The sequence below is a fragment of the Erinaceus europaeus genome, chromosome 11, assembly GCF_950295315.1.
Source record: "Erinaceus europaeus chromosome 11, mEriEur2.1, whole genome shotgun sequence".
Classification (NCBI taxonomy): Eukaryota; Metazoa; Chordata; class Mammalia; order Eulipotyphla; family Erinaceidae; genus Erinaceus; species Erinaceus europaeus.
The window spans coordinates 49,811,402-49,827,351 of NC_080172.1; the positions used below are offsets into that span (position 1 = coordinate 49,811,402).

General features: G+C 46.3%; 1 protein-coding gene across 1 annotated transcript in view; it reads right to left on the reverse strand.

The window, feature by feature from the left end:
* Positions 1–14,162, reverse strand: part of ARHGEF2 (Rho/Rac guanine nucleotide exchange factor 2) — an 82,696-nt gene extending 68,534 nt beyond the window's left edge. Inside the window, exons 1-2 of the mRNA XM_060201577.1 lie at positions 14,009–14,162; positions 10,995–11,112 (exon numbers count right to left, since the gene is read on the reverse strand). The gene's annotated coding sequence lies outside the window, so the exon portion shown is untranslated. The remainder of the gene's footprint in view (positions 1–10,994; positions 11,113–14,008) is intronic.
* Positions 14,163–15,950: the final 1,788 nt, after the last annotated feature.

Consider the following 15,950-nt stretch of genomic DNA (forward strand, 5'->3'; position numbering starts at 1 on the left):
GATGATGGTACTGGGGATTGAAGCTGGAATTTTCAGAGCCTCAGACATTAGAACCTGTTTGCATAACCATTATGCTATCTCCCTAGTCCTAAAAAAAATTTTTTTAAGTCTTAGATGTACTATTACATGCCTGTATGCGTGTTAAAGTAACAATTAGGGATGGGGATAGATAGCATAATGCAAAGAGACTCTCATGCCTGAGGCCCTGAAGTCACAGGTTCAGTCCCCAGCACCACCATAAGCCAGAGCTGATCAGTACTCTGATTAAAAAAAAACAAAGAGGGAGTCGGGCGGTAGCGCAGCGGGTTAAGCACAGGTGGCGCAAAGCATAAGGACCTGCGTAAGGATCTCGGCTCAAGCCCCCATGGCTCCCCACCTGTAGGGGAGTCACTTCACAAGCGGTGAAGCAGGTCTGCAGGTGTCTATCTCTCCTCTCTGTCTCCCCCTCCTCTCTCCATTCCTCTGTCATATCCAACAACGAAGACATCAGCAACAACAACAATAATAACTACAACAATAAAGCAACAAGGGCAAAAACAAAGGGAAAAATGAATAAATAAATATTTTTAAAAATTAAAAAGAAAGAAAGAATTGGGAGGTGGCGCAGTGATATAGCTTTGGACTCTCAAGCATGAGGTCCCAATTTTGATCACCGGCAGCACATGTGCCAGAGTGATGTCTGGTTCTCTCTCTCCTCCTAAATAAATAAAATCTTAAAAGTAAATAAATAAATAAAATAAAAATAAATAAATAAAATATTTTTAAAAAGAGTCGGGGGGCTGGGTGGTGGCGCACCTGGTTGAGCATATGTATTACAGTGCTCAAGGACTCAGGTTCAAGCCCCCGGTCTCCACCTGCACAGGGAAAGCTTTGCTAGTGGTGAAGCAGTGCTGCAGGTGTCTGTCTCTCTCCCTCTCTATCACCCCCTTCTCCCTTGATTTCTGTCTGTCTCTATCCAATAAATAAAGATTAAAAAAAATTTTTTTTAAAGAGTCAGTTGGTAGCGCAGTGGGGAGTAGGGGAGTCACTTCACAAGCGGTAAAGCAGGTCTGAGGTGTCTTTCTCTCCCCCTCTCTGTCTTCCCCTCCTGTCTCCATTTCTCTCTGTCCTATCCAACAACGATGACATCAACAATAGCAATAATAACTATAACAACAATTAAGAGACAGTAAGAGCAACAAAAGGGAAAATAAAAATAAATAAATAAATATAAAAATATAAAAAGAAAGAAAGAAAAAAGAAAAGTAACAATTAGTAGGGGGAAAAAGTAAGGATAAGCTTGTCTTGGGAGGTAGCTCATCGGACAAAGCCTTAGACTCTAAAAAAATAAGAGATCTCAAGTTTGATCCTTATCATCAAAAAAGCCAGTGTGATCTTCTCTTTCTTTCTCTCCCTCTCTCATTAATAAATAAAATTTTTAAATTAAGTGGAATGGTGATACAAAAAAAAAAATTTAATGCCAAGGCTATAAGGTTCCAGGTTCAATCCCCAGCACCACCACAATAAGGCAGAGCTGAGCAGTGTTCTGAAAAATAATAATAATAACATTAAAAATGTAGGTTTGAGGCCCCGGCTCCCCACCTGCAGGGGAGTCGCTTCACAGGCGGTGAAGCAGGTCTGCAGGTGTCTATCTTTCTCTCCCCCTCTCTGTCTTTCCCTCCTCTCTCCATTTCTGTCTGTCCTATCCAACAACACTACATCAATAACAACAATAATAATAACTACAACAATAAAACAACAAGGGCAACAAAAGGGAATAAATATTAAAAGAAGGAGAAGAAGAAGAAGGAGGAGGAGGAGGAGAAGAAGAAGGAGGAGAACAAGAACAAGAAGAAGAAGAATAGGAAGAAAGAAAGCGTGTGCATGGTCCGGGAGGTGGCAGTGCAGTGGATAAAGCATTGGACGTGCAGGATGGAGAGAAATGGAGAGAGGAGGGGAAGACAGAGAGGGGAGAGAAAGACACCTGCTGACCTGCTGCACTGCTTGTAAAGCAACGCCTCCCCCTCCCCCCCGCAGGTGGGGGGCTGGGTGCTCGAACTGGGATCTCTAAGCTGATCTGTGCACTTTGTGCCATGTGCACGTAACCTGCTGCACTACTGCCTGTCCCCCTATCTTTCTTTTTTTTTAATTTATTTTTTTACGTGTAAAATCCCTATTTATTTAAAGTTTGTACATGCATAACATTCCCCAGCTTCCCATATAACAATACAACCCCAACTAGGTCCTCTATAATCCTTCTTGGACCTGTATTCTCCCCACCCACCCATCCCCACCCCAGAGTCTTTTACTTTGGTGAGATGCGCCAATTCCATTTCAGGTTCTACTTGTGTTTTCTTTTCTGATCTTGTTTTTCAACTTCGGCCTGAGAGTGAGATCATCCCATATTCATCCTTCTGTTTCTGACTTATTTCACTCAACATGATTTTTTCAAGGTCCATCCAAGATCGGCTGAAAACGGTGAAGTCACCATTTTTTTTTTTTACAGCTGAGTAGTATTCCATTGTGTATATAGACCACAACTTGCTCAGCCACTCATCTGTTGTTGGACACCTGGGTTGCTTCCGGGTTTTGGCTATTACAAATTGTGCTGCCAAGAACATATGTGTACACAGATCTTTTTGGATGGATGTGTTGGGTTCCTTAGGATCTATCCCCAGGAGAGGAATTGCAGGGTCATAGGGTAGGTCCATTTCTAGCCTTCTGAAAGTTCTCCAGACTATTCTCCACAGAGGTTGGACCCATTGACATTCCCACCAGCAGTGTAGGAGGGTTCCTTTGACCCCACACCCTCTCCAGCATTTGCTGCTGTTACCTTTTCTGATGTATGACATTCTCACAGGAGTGAAGTGATATCTCATTGTTGTCTTGATTTGCATTTCTCTGACAATCAGAGACTTGGAGCATTTTTTCATGTGTTTCTCGGCCTTTTGGATCTCTTCTGTGGTGAATATTCTGTCCATGTCCTCCCCCCATTTTTGGATGGGGTTATTTGTTGTCTTGTTGTTGAGTCCGGCAAGCTCTTTATATATGTTGGTTATTAAACTCTTGTCTGATATATGGCATGTAAAGATCTTCTTCCATTCTGTGAGGGGTCTCTTGGTTTGGGTAGTGGTTTCTTTTGCTGTGAAGAAGCTTTTTTTTTTTTTAATTTATTTCTTTATTAGGGAATTAATGTTTTACATTCAACAGTAAATACAAGTTTGTACATGCATAACATTCCCCAGTTTCCCATTTAACAATACAACCCCCACTATGTCATTTATCATCCTTCATGGACCTGTATTCTCCCCACCCACCCATCCCCACCCCAGAGTCTTTTACTTTGGTGCGATACGCAAATTCTATTTCAGGTTCTACTTGTGTTTTCTCTTCTGATCTTGTTTTTCAACTTCTGCCTGAGAGTGAGATCATCCCATATTCATCCTTCTGTTTCTGACTTATTCACTCAACATGATTTTTTCAAGGTCCATCCAAGATCGGCTGAAAACGGTGAAGTCACCATTTTTTACAGCTGAGTAGTATTCCATTGTGTACATAGACCACAACTTGCTCAGCCACTCATCTGTTGTTGGACACCTGGGTTGCTTCCGGGTTTTGGCTATTACAAATTGTGCTGCCAAGAACATATGTGTACACAGATCTTTTTGGATGGATGTGTTGGGTTCCTTAGGATCTATCCCCAGGAGAGGAATTGCAGGGTCATAGGGTAGGTCCATTTCTAGCCTTCTGAGAGTTCTCCAGACTATTCTCCACAGAAGTTGGACCAATTGACATTCCCACCAGCAGTGTAGGAGGGTTCCTTTGACCCCACACCCTCTCCAGCATTTGCTGCTGTTACCTTTTCTGATGTGTGACATTCTCACAGGAGTGAAGTGATATCTCATTGTTGTCTTGATTTGCATTTCTCTGACAATCAGAGACTTGGAGCATTTTTTCATGTGTTTCTCGGCCTTTTGGATCTCTTCTGTGGTGAATATTCTGTCCATGTCCTCCCCCCATTTTTGGATGGGGTTATTTGTTGTCTTGTTGTTGAGTCTGGCAAGCTCTTTATATATGTTGGTTATTAAACTCTTGTCTGATGTATGGTATGTAAAGATCTTCTCCCATTCTGTGAGGGGTCTCTTGGTTTGGGTAGTGGTTTCTTTTGCTGTGAAGAAGCTTTTTGATTTGGTGTAGTCCCATAGGTTTATACTTGCCTTAGTCTTCTTTGTAATTGGATTCATTTCATTGAAGATGTCTTTAAAATTTATGCAGAAAAGAGTTCTGCCAATATTTTCCTCTAAGTATCTGATAGTTTGTGGTCTAACATCCAAGTCCTTGATCCACTTGGAATTTACTTTTGTATTTGGTGAAATACAGTGGTTCAGTTTCATTCTTCTGCATGTTTCAACCCATTGTTTCCAACACCATTTGTTGAAGAGACTCTGCTTTCCCCATTTAATAGTCTGAGCCCCTTTGTCAAAGATTAGATGTCCATACGTGTAGGGGCTCCCCCCCATCTTTCTTATTAAAAAATAAATCTTTAAGAAATTTTAAAAAGCCTGAGCATCACTTTGGTACATGGAATGCCAGGGACAGAACTTATAACCTCATGCTTACAAGTCTAATTCCATACACAAATACACTAGAATCCAGGCCACCAGCAGGACGTTAAAATTTTTTAATTAACTTTTCCTTTTAATTTTTTAAATTTTATTTATTTCCTCCAGGGTTATTGCTGGGACTCGGTGCCTGCACTACGAATCCGCTGCTCCTGGAGGCCATTTTTTCCATTTTGTTGCCCTTGTTGCTGTCGTTACTGTTATTGATGCCATTGCTGTTGTTTTTGGATAGGACAGAGAGAAATCGAGAGAGGAGGGGAAAACAGAGAGGGGGAAAGAAAGACAGACACTGGGAGTTGGGTGGTAGTTCAGCGGGTTCAGCACAGGTGGTGCAAAGCACAAGGACTAGCGTAAGGATACCAGTTCGAGCCCCTGGGTTCCCCACCTGCAGGGGAGTGGGAGTCGCTTCACAGGCAGTGAAGCTGGTCTGCAGGTGCCTTTCTCTCCCCCTCTGTCTCCCCCTCCTCTCTCCATTTCTCTCTATCCTGTCCAACAACGACGACATCAGTAACAACAACAATAATAACTACAACAATAAAACAATAAGGGCAACAAAAGGAAATAAATGTTTTTTAAAATTAGAAAATTAAAAAAAAATTTAAAAAAAAAAATTTTTTTTTAATTTAAAATTAAAAAAAAAAATCACCTGCAGACCTGCTTCACTGCCTGTGAAGCGACTCACTGCAGGTCGGGAGCCAGGGGCTCAAACCAGGATCCTTATACCAGTTCTTGCACTTTATGCCATGTGCATTTAACCCGGTGTGCTACTGCCTGACCCCCTTAATTTTTATTTTTACTGGAACACTGCTTAGCTCTGGCTTACAGTGGTGCTGGGGACTGAACTGGGAGTATTAGGTATGAAAGTCTCTTTGTATAACAATTACACTATTTCCCCAGTCCATGGCATTTATCCTTTTTTTTTTTTTGCCTCCATGGTTATTGCTGGGGATTGGTGCCTAAATTATGAATCTGCTACTACTGGAGGCCCTTTTTTTCCCATTTTATTGCCTTTGTAGTTGTTGTTATTGTTAGTGTTGCCACTGATGTTGTTGTTGTTGGATAGAACAGAGAGAAATCGAGAGAGGAGGGAGTCGGGCGGTAGTAGTGCAGCAGGTTAAGCAAAGCGCAAGGACAGGCATAAGGATCCGGGTTTTGAGCCCCGCCCCCTGCTCTCCACCTGCAGGGGAGTCGCTTCACAAGTGGTGAGGCAAGTCTGAAGGTGTCTTTCTCTCCCCCTCTGTCTTCCCTTTCTCTCTGTCCTATCTAACGACGACATCAATAACAACAACAATAGTAACTACAACAACAATGAAAAAAAAATTGAGAGAGGAGAGAAGACAGAGGGGGGAGAGAAAGACGGACACCTGCAGACCTGTTTTACCACTTGTGAAGTGACCCACCTGCAGGTGGGGATCCAGGGGCTCGAACGTGGGTCACTGTGCTTCCAGCCAAGTGTGTTTAACCCACTGTGCTACTGCCCAACCCCCTCATCTTTTAATTTTACATATAGATGATAGCTTACCTGGCAGAGAGCGCACCGTGTCATGCACAAGGACCTGGGTTCAAACTCCTGGCAGCACATGGGAGCACTATGCATGTCTGGAAACCCTGTGAGCAGTGCAGGAGTCCCGTGATGTCTTTCTGTCTCTCCCTGTCCCTCCCGTCTTTCCTTTCTTCCTGTCTTTTCTTTTATGCACCACGATTATCACTGGGACTCAATGACTATGACTCCACTATCCTTTTTTAAATTAATTAAAGAGCGTGAGTAAAAGAGAGACTCAGAGCATCACTCTGGTATATGTGAACCATTAAGGCATGAGGCCTAAGTGGAAAAATAAAAAAAAAACCTAAGTAAATAAATATTATGTAATAAAAGACACAACTGTAGCCTAATCAGGTAGAATGCAGGACTTGTGAGCCTGAAGCCCTGGGTTCAGTCCCTGACACCGCATGTGCCTGAGCAGAGCTATTATTTTATTTTTTTAATCATTGTTGTGGTTAGTATTATTATTGTTGTTGCTGCTGCTGTCATTGGATAGGACAGAGAGAAATGGAGAGAGGAAGGGAAGACAGAGAGGGGGAGAGAAAGATAGACACCTGCAGACCTGCTTCACCACCTGTGAAGCGACTCCCCTGCAGGTGGGGAGCCGGGGGCTCGAACTGGGATCCTTACGCCGGTCCTTGCGCTTTGTGCCACGTGCACTTAACCCGCTGTGCTACTGCCTGACTCCCTAGCAGAGCTATTTATATATATATATACAAAACAAAGTGAAGCTGGCAGGGGAGGTAATCCTCAGTGTTAGAGTACAGAACTCTTTAGCATGAGGACCCAAGATCAATCCCCAGCACTGCATGTCCCAGAGTGATGCCCCTGGTGCTTTCTTCCTCTGTCTCTCATGAAAACAAGTCCTTTTCTTAAAAAGTTTTTAAAGTCAAAGAGAAAAACCCAGAGAGTGTTGGTAGGTCTGACTAAGCAGAGAAGCACCATGCTGACCCAAGAGCTACTCTAGGAAGGGGCCGGGCTATAGCCCAGCATGTTTAGCACCCATGGCACGAAGTGCAGGACTGGCACAATGATCCAGTATGAGCCCCCGGCTCCCCACCTGCAGGGGAGTCGCTTCACAGGCAGTGAAGCAGGTCTGCAGGTATCTATCTTTCTCTCCCCCTCTCTGTCTTCCCCTCCTCTCTCCATTTCTCTCTGTCCTATCCAACAACAATGACAGCAATAACAACAACAACAATAATAATAGCAATGATGAACAACGAGGTCAAGGCAAAAAAAAAAAAAAAGAGCTACTCTAGGAGCCAGGTGGTGGCACAACCTGTAAAGTATGAAAGTTATCATAAGGAAGGATCTGAGTTCAAGCCTCTGTCCTCACCTGCATGGGGGAAACTTCATGAGTGATGGAGCAGTGCTGAGGGGTCTCTCTCTCTCCATCTTTCATCCTATTCTCTGTGTCTCTATAAAAATAAATAAATAAATCAGAAGAGCTACCCTTAGCTCAGGGTGGTTAAGCTGCCAGCCCCTACCCGGTCTCAGGAGCCTCAGGCTCTTAGTCTGTGGACTTGGCAGAGAAATTATCTTCACTTGCTACTGTAGCAACTAAAGAACCAAAAGTCCTAAATGTAAAAACAAGAAGAAACTGAAAAGGAGTATTTATAGATGAGGTGTAGGGAGAAATGGAAGCTGAGCAGGAAGGTACAAAATGATAATTCAAAAAAATAATAGTGAAACTAGGAATAAGTAAAACTAAAGAAAGAAAGGGAGGAAAGATGGACCAGGGAGGGATATAGAGAAACAGAGTAGGAGAGACACGACCCTGCTCTCCCCACCATCACAGAGCTCCCCTGTGCAAAGTGCTCCCACGTGGTGGCTGGGGGCTTGAACACAGGGCCTCACACATGGTAAACTGTGTGCTCCACTGGGTGGGCTATCTCCTGGCCTTTAAGTCTTGATTTTTCAAAGGAGAGAATATGTAATGTTATGAAGGAGGGACATGGGGAAGAGAGAAATGAGGCAGGAGAGTGGGGGGAAAGTATGAAGTAATGGAGACAAAAAGAGGAACAGTAACAGTCATTTCTTGAACTCAGTTTAGAAGTCAGCCTCTGTACTGAAAACCTAAGCATCTTTTATTTTCGGTAAGTTTTATATATTTATTCATGAGAGAGAAAGGTAGAGAGAGAGAGAGACAGAGAGAGATAGAGAGGGAGAGAGAGAAGGAGAGAGAAACCAGAGCACCACTCTTGTACATGGAACTCGTACAAGGGATCAAACTGGGGATCTCATACTCCCAAGTTCAGGGCCCTACTAACTGAGCTACATCCTGAGCCCCCATTTTATCTTTTTCTTTTTTTGCCTCCAGGATTATTGCTGGGGCTTGGTGTCTGCACTATGAATCCACTGCTCTTGGAGGCCATTTTTCCCTTTTATTGCTCTTGTTGTTTATCATTTTTGTTGTTATTGTTGTTGTTGTTGTTGTTACTGTTGTCATTGTTGTTGGATAGGACTGAGAGAAATCCAGAGAGGAGGGGGAAACAGAGCAGGGGAGAGAAAGATAGACACCTGCAGACATGCTTTACCACTTGTGAAGCAACCCCCCTGCAGGTGGGGGCCAGGGGCTTGTTGAACCGGGATCCTTGCACCTTTCCTTGTGCTTTGCACTATGTGCACTTAACCCACTGTGATACCGCTCGACCCCTCACCTTTTATTTTTAAATAATTTGTTTTAATGATAGATTATATATAGAGAGAGAGATCAGAGGGACCAGGCAGTGGCACACCTGGTTAAGGGCACATATCACCATGCACAAGGGCCTCGGCTTGGACTCCTGCCCCCCACTTACAGGGGGGATGCTTCTTGAAGCTGGTCTGCAGGTGTCTCTCTTTCTCTCTTCCTCTCTCTTTCCTCCTCCTCTCAATTCCTCTCTGTTCTGTCAAATAAAATAGAAGAACAAAAATGGCTGCTGGGAGTGGTGGATTTGTAGTGCTGGCACTGAGCCCCAGCAATAACCCTGGTGACAATTTGAGAGAGAGAGAGAGAGAGGGAAAGGGAGAGGGAGAGAGAGATATGGGGGAGATACCACTCAGCTCCGGTTTATGTTGATGTTAGAAACATAACCTAGGACCTTGGAGTCTCAGGCATCAGAATCTTGTGCTCTGACACGTTGAGATACCTCCCTGGTCCTCTTTTATTTTCATTTAATAGCCACAACTATATTTTTTTTACCAAAGCATAGCTCAGGTCTGGCTTATGGTGGTGCCGGGCTTTGAGCCTGGGACCTCCTAGTCTCAGGCAGGAAAGTCAGTTGTGTAAACCATTATACTGTCTCCCCAGCCCTAGAACCACAGCTTTAAGGCAGCCCCAGAGTGAAAGCATGGGGTCTTGGAGTTTGAGTCCTAGCATCGCATGTACCAGAGCAGTGCTCTATCTCTTTCTCTTCCTCACTAACAAATTAATATAGGGCTGTGTGGTGGTGCATCCAATACATCACACATGCTACAGTGCAAAGGAACCCTAGCTCAAGTCCTTGGTCCCTACCCTCAAGAGGGAAGCTTCACAAGTGGTGAAGCAGTACTGCAGGTATCTCTCTGTCTCTCTATCTCCCCCTTGTTTCTCAGGTTCTCTCTGTCTGTATCCAAAACTAATGAAAAATATGGGACTGGGCAGGGCACACCCAGTTAAGTGCACATAGTATTATATGCAAGGACAGGGGTTCAAGACCCACCCCTCACCTGCATCAGGGATGCTTCACAAACAGTAAAACAAGTCTGTGGGTGTCTCTCTTTCTTTCTCACTTTCTTTTCTTTTAAAAATTTTTTTATTATATTTATTTATTGGATAGAGACTGTCAGAAATCAAGAGGGGAAGGGTGAGAGAGGGAGAGAGACAGAGAGACACCTGCAACACTGCTTCACCACTTGCAAAGCTTTCCCCCTGCAGGTGGGGACTGGGGGCTCAAACCCGGGTCCTTGTGCACTGTAACATGTGCACTCAACTAGGTACGCCACCACCCAGCCCCTCTTTCTCTCAATTTCTCTTTGTCCTATCTAATGAAATAGTAAAAAAAAAAAAAAAAAGAAAAAGAAAAAGAAAAAAAAGGCTGCTAGGAACAGTGAATTTATAATGCAGGAATTATAAAACAGTGAATTTATAATGCAGGCACCAAACCCCAGCAACAACCCTGGAGAAAAAATTAAATAATAAAAGTAGAGCAATAAATAAATAGATAAGTAAATAAAAACAAAACAAAGTGAAGAAGAAGAAAAAAGACCTGGGCAGACAGAGACAGAGTAAGCTGGGAGGAAGTGACAGTTCAGTGACTGGGTTTGAGGCATCTTTGTAGCCCCTGGGACCCCTCACTAACCACACACACCCTTCCCCCTATCTTCATACCTCTGGTGACGCTGAGGTCATGGTTTTAGGGTCTCCTGGTCTCCAAAGCCACAAGGCTGGGCTGCCTCTGTCCTTTTCTAATTCAACAACCCCCCCCCCCTTTCTCTCTCTCTCTCTCAACCATTGTCTTGTGGGGATAACAGCTGCTTAGCTTCATCCCACAAATAATCACTTTCAACTCCAAATCTGAGAATAATGGGGTCCTCAGAAAGGAGTGGTTATAACAAGCAGGAGCCTTTTCATGAGAGGAAGAGAGATGCCCACATGCCCAGACTCAGACAAGAAGAGACTGAGTCTCAGAGAAGGGGGTGGGGCACGCAAACCCAGGGCAGTGGACAGAGGGATACAGACTAGACACTCAGACCCTATCAGAGGGATTCTGGGTGGTGCCTGGGCACCACCCACCAGCTGGCAGGACAAGCTGCACAGAGGGGCAGGGTGGGGTGGGGGTGGGGGTGGGGGTCACTAGCTCCCTGTGGGGATGGGGGTCCGTCCATACCAGGCTGGGGAGCTGGTCACTCTGGTGCTGCCCTTCCAGAAAGGGGTCCAGGTCCTCTGGGCTGTGCAAGAAGGAGGCCTCCTGGGGCCCCTGGCATCCCGGGTCCCGTGGCTCGCTCCTGCAACACACATTGCCATCACCGGCTCTGTGCCCAGTGACCAAGGACAGGCTTCAGGGAGGGACATTGTTTCAGCCCAGCCCCACTGCTTGCCCCCAGCCCAGCCCAGCCCTTCCTGTTGGCACAGGTGCCAGCTCTACTCTGGTAGTACTTCCTTGTAGGCTGCAGGTGATGGCGCCCCCTGCTGGCCCCGGCCAGTACTGCCCCCAGAGGAAGGCCTGCTTTGGAGGCAGAAAGGCAATGGGAGTCTTTGTCACTCCTTGCAGGGTTTCTGATAGCAGCCTCTCCTCCCACTCAGCCAAAGGACATGCTTGGGATCCCTTCCCTCTCTGTCCTGGGGCAGAGCTCATTCCCAGCGAAGTCTTCAAGCATAGCTGGCACCAGCTAAGGGGCACCAAGGCCTCTTAGCCTCCCACCAGCTGCTCCTAGGAGGTTGCCATAAGCCCCACAGGCAGCTCCTCCACCAGGATCCCCCCAGTCAGCTCAAGGATGGGGCACTGGACCCTTCTCTACCCTCACCACCCAGCCCGGCTGCCCAGAGTAGATAGAGGGGGGCCACTAACCTGTGTTACAGGAACGTGCCCCCAGGGAACCTCTGAGGAGCAGAGTCAGGATGCCCCCCCATGGCTGTGCACCCTGGCAGGGACTAGGGCGGCTGCATGCTGCCCCCGCCTTCCCTTCTCTTTCTGACTTCCTCAGCCTTGGGGGAAGTGGCTGGGGGTTTTCCAAGAAGAGAAGAGAAGGAGCCCCCTCACTTCTGGCCTGCCTGCGCGAGGCTCCGAAGGAGAGTATCTACCCCTCACTGTGGGAAGAGTACATTGGTTGGCACCTTATCCCAGGCCAGGCAGATGTTGGGAAATAGGAGAGAGCTAGTGCTCAGAGTTGGGCCCGCTGCCCTAAGGAGCCAGTGCCCCTACCCCAGGCCCCCAGACCCTCAGTTTCCTTTTCTTTAAAATGAGGAGACTGGACCTCCTGACTCATGAGGTTCTTCCAGTTCCTACAGCTCTGATTCTTTTTTGGCCACCAGGGTTATCACTTGGGCTTGGTGCCTACACTACTTCTCCACTCCTGGTGGTCATTTTTTTTTTCAATAGAGAAAGAGAGAGAGAGAGAGAGAGAGAGAGAGGGAGAAAGCTGCAGCACTGCTTTGTTGCTTATGAGGCTTCCTCCTCATATATGGGGACTGGGAGACTGGAAGACTTGAATGTGGGTCCTTGTACATAGCAATGTATGTGCTCTACCAGATGCACCACCACCTAGCCCCAACACCACTGATTCTATGAGTCCAGAGGGGAAGTGGAGGCAGCAAGACTCAAGTGTCCAAGTACTCACCCCACTTCCGTATGCCCTCTCCTAGTCCACTCCCACCTGCCAGTGAAGCCAGGTAGAAAGAAGGATCTAGGATCATTAGGGAGAATTATAATTCTTCTCCTTCCTTTTTACAGAGCTGAGGTCTCATGCATGCATGATGTTATCGTTCCTGGGCCAATTTTTTCATTCAGATAAAGAAAAGGAAATGGAGGTTAAGTGCAGCAGGTTAAGCACACGTGGTGCAAAATGAAAGGACTGGTTTGGATCCTGGTTCAAGCCCCTGGCTCCCCACCTACAGGGGAGTCGCTTCACAGGCGGTGAAGCAGGTCTGCAGGTGTTTCTCTCTCTTCCTCTCTATCTCCCCCTTCTCTCTGTCTATCCAATAACAAATCTTAAAAAAGGGAAACAGAGAGACATAACAGCACCAAAGCTCCCCCGGTGCTGTGGCACTCCTATGTGTTTCTAGAACATGAACGTGGGCCACGTGCACAGCAAGCACACCCTACCCAGAGAGCTAACTTTCCAGCCCAGGGAAAACAACAGTTTGAAGGTAGGGTTCACCTTCCCTAAAGGCTCACTTTAGGCCTGGGTCCTGATTCACCAGGGCAGGCGCCAATGGGCCAGGTCTCTTCACCTCTTGTCAATTCTTTCTTTCCTTTTTTCTTCCTTCCTTTCTTCCATTATTTTTCTCTTTCTCTCTTTCCATTTATCTTTCTTTTTTTAATATATATACTTTTTTTTTTTTTTTTTTTTTTTTACCAGAGCATTGCTCAGCTCTGGCTTATGGTAGTACAAGGGATTGAACCTGCGACTTTGGAGCCTCAGGCATAAGAGTCTCTTTGCATAACCATTATGCTATCTAATCCTGCCCTATATACTAGGGTGAGAGAACCAGAGCATCACTCTGGCATATGGTTGGGATTGAACTCAGGACCTCGCACTTGAGAGTCCAGTGCTTTATCCACTGAGCCATTTTTTTTTCTTTTTTCCTTTCTTTCTTTTTATTTCACCCCAGAGCACTGTTCAGCTATGGCTTATGGTGGTACAGGAGATTGAGCCTGGGACTTTAGAGCCTCAGGCATGAGAATCTCTTTGCATAACCATTATACTATCTCCCCCTGCCCTATTTTCCTTTTTTTGTCATTGCTGTGGCTCCACTGCTCTCATCCAACTATGCTTTTCTAAATTAGTCAATTAATTAACTAATTAATTCTAGACAGAGACAGAGAAATTGTGAGGGGGGAAGCAGACAGAAAGGGGAAGTGGGGAGGGAGAGGGAGGAGGAGAGGGAGAGAGAGAGGTCTTCAGCATTGCTTCACTGTAGGGACCAGGGGTTTGAGCTCAAGTCCTTGTACATAGTAATGAGTGCACTCAACAGGTGTGTGACAGCCCAGCTCCGATCTAACTTACTCTTCTTGAGACAGAAAGAAGAAAGAGGGAACGACTACAGCATCAAAATTCCTTCTCTGGTGATGGGAGCTGGGCTCTAAACTAGGTTGTGCACCCAAATTCCTGTCATTTCTTTCTACCCATGTTCTCCCAGGTCCGGGGCTCATGGGAGGCAGGGCCAGGAGGTGGGGGGTACCTGCTCAGTGGGTCCTGTAGCTCCCGGCCAGAGCCCCAGCTGTGTCTCTGGAAGGGGTCATAGCTGTGGTTACGGGCCCGGAATGCCCCCGCCCTGCGTAGGGACACAGCGTGGACACCATTGTCCTTCTCCGAAGCCTCCTCCTTCTCTTCCTCCTCCCCATCCTCCTCTAGCTGCTCCCTGGACTCCACAGTAGACAGGCAGCGGCGAGTTCGGCCCGTGGGCACTGGGTCTCCAGCTGCAAGGAACACCTTGGGGGCCTCTGCACTCATGGGTGGAGCTCGCAGGCCAGCCTGAGTGGAGAGACAGAGGGGTGAGCAGAGTTCTAGAACTCCAGAGCCTCAGAACAAGAAGAGTGTTGTAGTGGGTAGCGTAAGAGCATCCACTCATCTCTCTCTTCCTTTCTCTCATTTTAAAAAATATTTTAATTTATTTTTTATATTTGGGTAGAGACTGAGAGGAATTGAGAGAGGAGGGGAACATAGAGAGAGGGCGAGAGGCAGCGAGCAAGAGTGTGAGAGACCTGCATCACTGCTTCACTGCTCATGCAGCTTCCCTCCTATAGATGAGGCCCAGGAGCTTGAACCCAGGTCCTTGAGAATGGCGACATGTGCTCTCAACCAGCTGTGCCACTACCAGGCCCTCTCACATGTCTCTTTATTGAGGCATGAAATGGGGACTGAAGGGTTCCATCTGGGTTGATGCCATGACTGGCAGAGCTCAGTCCAGAACTTGAGTTTGCTGACTCTCAGTCCAGTGATCTGTCCAGCACACAGCGACATCCTCCCTCACTTGCTCACAGTCCTTTGCTCAGCTACCCAGATGGCCAATGGTACACCCGGTCCCCACCTGCAGAGGGGAAGCTTTATGAGTAATGAGGCAGTGCAGCAGATGTCTCTTTCTCCCTTTCTCTCCTTCTTCATTCCCTCTGTCTCTCTCATTAAATAAAAATAATAATAAAGATAAAAAGGCTGCCAGAAGCAGTGAAATCATTATGCAATTAAGCAATTAGCCTCAGCAACTAGCTTAGTGGTAAATAATAATAATAATTTATTCATTTATTTATTTATGCCTCTAGGGTTATTGCTGGGGCTCAGTGCTTGCACTATGAATCCACTGCTCCTGGAGGCTATTTTTTTTTCCACTTTTGTTGCCATTATTGTTTATTGTTGTTATTATTGTTGTTGTTATGATTGCTATCATTGTTGTTGGATAGGACAGAGAGAAACGGAGAGAGGAGGGGAAGACAGAGAGGGGGAGAGAAAGACAGACACCTGCAGACCTGCTTCACCGCCTGTGAACAGACTCCCCTGCAGGTGGGGAGCCAGGGGTTCAAACTGGGATCCTTACACAGGTCCTTGGCATGTGTGCTTAACCAGCTGCATCACAGCCCGCCTATTATTACTGTTGTTGTTGTTGTTATTCCCATACCCGTGGCTTGGAGGTGGCTCCCCTGGCAGAGCACACACATAACTTTATGCACAAGAACTTCTGCTTGAGTCACAGCCACCACATGGGAGCTCCTGGAGGGGAGGGAAAGGGGAGTTTCACAGGCAGCAGAGTGGTGTTGAGAGCTCTCTCCTCTCTTTCTTTCTTTCTTCCTTCCTTCCTTTCTTTTTTTTTTTTTTGCCTCCAGGGTTATTGTTGGGACTCGCTGCCTGCACTCGGAATCCACTGCTCCTGGAGGCCATTTTATTGCCCTTGTTGTCGTTATTGTTATTGTTGTTGTCATTAGACAGGACAGAGAGAAATCGAGAGAGGAGGGGAGACAGAAAGACAGACACGTGCAGACTTGCTTCACCTTGTGAAGTGAACCCCTGAAGGTGGGGAGCCGGGGGCTCGAACTGGAATCCTTATGTTGGTCCTTGTGCTTCACACCATGCACACTGAACCTGCTGCACTACCGCCCGACCCACTCTCCTCTCTTTCTTTCCTTCTTTCT